General features: G+C 39.2%; 1 non-coding gene across 1 annotated transcript; it reads right to left on the bottom strand.

Moving 5' to 3' along the window:
• Positions 1-5169: 5169 nt before the first annotated feature.
• Positions 5170-5263, bottom strand: LOC122699016. The gene has a single exon (XR_006342508.1). It is a non-coding gene; the product is annotated as a small nucleolar RNA SNORD91 family (small nucleolar RNA).
• Between the last annotated feature and the right edge of the window lie 359 nt (positions 5264-5622).

The following is a 5622-nucleotide window of genomic DNA, read 5'->3' as shown; positions in this document are numbered from 1 at the left end:
CACATGTGGAGGGAGAAGTTATGTACATTTGGTCCCAAAGCTACTAGCTAATGCAGTTCATGTAATTTATTGCTTATTTGATGCATGTACCTAATTTAACTCATTTACAAGTAAAATAGGTAAATCATCCAGTTTCTGAGCATTTCTTATAATTTCTGATAAAGGAATTGATAAAATCTAAGAAAGTATCATGGTTTCTATTAACACCTGTTTCCTACCATAGAGACTTCAAGTTCTTCCTGATATATCTGCATTTTCCCTTCCTGCCTGAAATGAGACTTAAGATACTGGGACAGAGTGAACAAGTAAGGGATGAAACATCTTACAGAATTCTTTGTCCCCTTATGATACAGTACCATTTCATGACAGTTCACTCTTTGAAACCATTCAATGAGATTTCACTGAATCTCATTACATGAATGAGATTTTTCAGATGATTGTCCAGGTGTTAAACCCTATAGTCCAAAAAACAATCTGAAAGGGAAAGAACATGTGAGAAGGAATAGTGAATCACATTAATAAAATAAGCCTCTATTAAAATCAAGTTTGATCAGGAAAGCAATAGCCTATTCTTCTAGAAATCATGGAGATATCTATGTTACCATGTTACCATTGGCACAGAAAATCTAGATTAGAGAAAACACAATTTTTTCTTCTGGATCTCCCAAGGAGATGTATTCCCTAGGAAGCATCTGAAAATGTTTCAAGATCTGCAAATAATGCCAGTGTGGTATTTTATCCAAATGATGAACTATATGCCTGAGTATAGCTAGAGAAGAAAGAGATGGGAAAATTTAGCAAGATAAATAAGACTGATAATCCCAAAACTTAACTTTAAGCAGCTTTGACCCATCAACAAGTAAGAAGCCCTACATAAATTATAGCTCTTGGGAAACCATTCAACATCTAGTATGCTTGTTGGTTATTATTACCCTTTTTAATTTTTTTAAAAAATTTCTTCCTTATCACTACCTGTGCACCCATGCTCATTAAAGATCCTAAAGATCTTGTTTTTTCTGTAGTCCAGATCTGCCTGATTTTTGACAGAATCTGAGCATCCTACTTTTGGACCCATCAACTCTTTCCATCTCTGGTCGGGACAGGTACTTTCTTCACACTTACAAAATCATCAGTAGACCTAAACCCTTGAACCAACCCACATAGTCTCTGTCCCTTAAACAGGAAGGCTCAACAGAAATCAGGAATTGTATCCCTTGAACAGGATTCTATCCTTTAAACAGAAAGGCTCAACAGAGATCAGGGCACCCATGTTGTGAAACCATTCATAAAGAAATCAGAAACACACAAAGAAGAAATGGAATATGATGGTGAAAATATATGGTAGAAAGTGGGCTGATATCAGGAAGGAAGAGAGGAGTACACAGAAGTAAGAATAATCAATGATGAAGCATATTATTGTTTCCAAGAGAAGTTAACACATGGACCAACACTCTTAAATCTAGGACCATAAGAATAGGAGCAGAGCAGCAGGTGGTAAAGTGAGTGGAAGAGAAATTGTCAAAAGTACAACAGCAGAAGAGGGTCCTATATATCTAAAAAAAAAAAAAAAGTCTTCTGAATGCAATTCCTACAAAAATGAATCAAAAACAAAGATGAGAGAGAAAGGGAACAGAAATGAATGTGGAAGCTGCCATTATACGAAAGACTAGACCTCATTAAGCAGTCTGAGAAGTGTCAGGTTTCTCTTTGTATTAGTTGTATAATTTTTCCAATAACAGGGCTTCCCTCCAGAGAGAAGGCCATCATTTATGTCTTAATTTGATAAATATGGCCAAAAGAATGACCACATATCTCCATCTCTACACAAGGCAAATCTCCCTGCTCCCTGTAAACCAGAGCCATGTACAAACATTGTCCTGATAATGACCTTTTTCTGTTTAAAATCTTCCATTGTTCACTCCTGCTAAAACAAGTTCATACCCCTATTCCTGGAATTCAAAGTTCTCTGGTGTCTGGCCTACAACTCCTTCCAACATTTATTTTCTCTCCTAATTCTACTTTCCACATTTTCTACTCTAGCCAAGCAGAACTGCCAATCATGCCCTATGTATACATTTCTACAAGTTCCTCAGCCTTCACAACTCTTCTCTACTATTCCCTGTTCAGTTTTAGGTATCATTCATGGTATGTTTCTAATGTCCTTTTTTTCCATGAAGAACAGTCCAAGTGTTTCCTGGCTCCCCCTAATTCCCACATAATCTCATATGTATCTCATACATTTTCTCTCTTTCTGCCCTTACTAACTGTATGTGTATGTGGGTGGATGCATGGATGGGTAAATTCATAGATACTAACATTCCCCTCCTACTATTGTAAATAAGAGGTAAAGAAGATGTGACGTGCCCCTGAAGTCACAGAAATCTGTGTTTGAAGCCAGTTTCTATTAGTTTTCGAGTAAGTAAACTGAGTAAGGTTTAATTAACCTCTTTGAATTTATGTCACCTGTGATAGGAGGAGGAGGAGGCAGTAAAGAAAAAAGATAGTAATGACATATTTAGCATTGTTATTGTGAAAATAATAAATTAATATTATGTCTATGTTCTCAGTTGTGTCTGACTTTTCTGTGACACCATGGACTGTAGTCCACCAGGCTCCTCTATCCATGGGATTTCCCAGCCAAGAATACTGGAGCAGGATGCCATTTCTTTCTCCAGGAGATCTTCCCCACTCAGGGATCGAACCTGCATCTCCTGCATTGGCAGGTGGATAATCTGTGCCACCTGGGAAGCCCTTAAATTAATATCAGTCATGAACAATATCAGCATTCCTGTTTAGTATAAATGTGACTATTAGAGATAAACCCAAAGAAGGCAATGGCACCCCACTCCAGTGCTCTTGCCTGGAAAATCCCATGGGCAGAGGAGCCTGGTAGGCTGCAGTCCATGGAGTCACGAAGAGTCAGACACAACTGAGCGACTTCACTTTCACTTTTCACTTTCATGCATTGGAGAAGGAAATGGCAGTCCACTCCAGTGTTCTTGCCTGGAGAATCCCGGGGATGGTGGAGCCTGGTGGGCTGCCATCTATGGGGTTGCACAGAGTTGGACATGACTGAAGAGACTTAGCAGAAGCAGCAGCAGCACAGATAAACCATTTCAGGTTGAGTTTTACACTCCCCTTGATATAAGGTTACAAATAGCTGTGAAAAGAAGGGAAGCAAAAAGCAAAGGAGAAAAGGAAAGACATACCCATTTGAATGCAGAGTTCCAAAGAATAGCAAGAAGAGATAAGAAAGCCTTTCTCAGTGATCAATGCAAAGAAATAGAGGAAAACAATAGAATGGGAAGGACTAGAGATCTCTTCAAGAAAATTAGAGCTAACAATGGAACATTTCATGCAAAGATGGGCTCAATAAAGGACACAAATGGTAGGGACCTAACAGAAGCAGAAAGATATTAAGAAGAGGTGGCAAGAATACACAGAAGAACCGTACAAAAAAGATCTTCACAACCCAGATAATTACGATGGTGTGATCACTCACCTAGAGCCAGACATCTTTGAATGTGAAGTCAAGTGGGCCTTAGGAAGCATCACTATGAACAAAGCTAGTGGATGTGATGGAATTCCAGTTGAGCTATTTCAAATCCTAAAAGATGATGCTGTGAAAATGCTGCACTCAATATGTCAGCAAATTTGGAAAACTCAGCAGGGGCCACAGGAGTGGCCACAGGCCACATTTTCCAGGACTGGAAAATGTCAGTTTTCATTCCAATCCCAAAGAAAGGTAATGCCAAAGAATGCTCAAACTACTGCACAATTGCACTCATCTCACAGGCTATTAAAGTAATGCTCAAATTTCTCCAAGGCAGGCTTCAACAGCACGCGGACCGTGAACTTCCGTTTGTTCAAGCTGGTTTTAGAAAAGGCAGAGGAACCACAGATCAAATTACCAACATCCACTGGATCATCTAAAAAGCAAGAGAGTTCAAGAAAAATGTCTATTTCTGCTTTATTGATTATGCCAAAGCCTTTGACTCTGTGGATCACGGCAAACTGTGGCAAATTCTGAAAGAGACTGGAATACCAGACCACCTGACCTCCTCTTGAGAAACCTGTATGCAGATCAGGAAGCAACAATTAGAACTGGACATGGAACAACAGATTGGTTCCAAATAGGAAAAGGAGTATGTCAAGGCTGTATATTGTCACCCTGCTTATTTAACTTATATGCAGAGTACATCATGAGAAACACTGGGCTGGAAGAAGCACAAGCTGGAATCAAGATTGCTGGGAGAAATATCAATAACCTCAGTTATGCAGATGACACCACCCTTATGGCAGAAAGTGAAGAGGAACTAAAGAGCCTCTTGTTGAAAGTAAAAGAGGAGAGTGAAGAAGTTGGCTTAAAGCTTAACATTCAGAAAACTAAGATCATAGCATCTGGTCCCGTCACTTCACGGCAAATAGATGGGGAAATAGTGGAAACAGTGGCTGACTTTTTTTTTTTTTTGGTTCCAAAATCATTGCAGATGGTGATTGCAGCCGTGAAATTAAAAGAGGCTTACTGCTTGGAAGGAAAGTTATGACCAACCTAGACAGCATATTAAAAAGCAGAGACATTACTTTGCCAACAAAGGTTGATCTAGTCAAGGCTATTGTTTTCCCAGTGGTCATGTATGGATGTGAGAGTTGGACTATAAAGAAAGCTGAGCACCGAAAAATTGATGCTTTTGAACTGTGGTGTTGGAGAAGACTCTTGAGAGTCCCTTGGACTGCAAGGAGATCCAACCAGTCTATCCTAAAGGAGATCAGTCCTGGGTGTTCATTGGAGGGACTGATGAAGCTGACACTCTAACACTTTGGCCACCTGATGCAAAGAGTTGACTCATTTGACAAAACCCTGATGCTGGGAAAGATTGAGGGCGGGAGGAGAAGGGAATGACAGAGGATGAGATGGTTGGATGGCATCACTGACTCAGTGGACATGAGTTTGGGTAAACTCCGGGAATTGGTGACGGACAGAGAGGCCTGGCGTGGTGCGGTTCATGGGGTCGCAGATTCAGACATGACTGAGTGACTGAACTGAACTGATATACGGTACTATACAATATACTCATCTCACACTGGCTGAATATGGATTTATCTATTTTGTTTCATTTATAAAAATCAATAGGACAAGAGTTTGCTCACTATTAACAGCCTTTTGGATGACATCAGAGAAATGAAACTTGAAAATTATTCATCACTGCGATGCTTCAGACAGGTTCAGATAATTTTAATAGAAACATTATTGGCTGAAAGGGACATTAAAAAAAAAAAATAGATGCAGTAAAGACGGTAGCAGAGTAGAGAGTAAAGATAGGTGGCAAAAAGTGAATAATTCTAGAAAAACTATCCATAATGAAATGTTCTTAACAGAGAAATTGATCAGTTACAGCAGGTGTTCATAATATTTGGTTCATGTATGGGCCTCCAGAGTCTATGCATCTCCCGAAATCATGTGTAGTATTTGTAAATGAGAAAGAAGATTTATTTTCATCAGATTCTCAAAAGGATTTATGCCTCTTAAAAAGGAACACTTTCTCAAGAATGAGCATATCAGAAAGGTCAATTAGAGGTCACAGAGAATAAGATAATAAAATCCTTTTTAATGTAGGGGTG

Source organism: Cervus elaphus, chromosome 8, assembly GCF_910594005.1.
Source record: "Cervus elaphus chromosome 8, mCerEla1.1, whole genome shotgun sequence".
NCBI lineage: Eukaryota > Metazoa > Chordata > Mammalia > Artiodactyla > Cervidae > Cervus > Cervus elaphus.
Note: the sequence above shows the minus strand (reverse complement) of the source record. Positions and strands in the feature narration are given on the sequence as shown.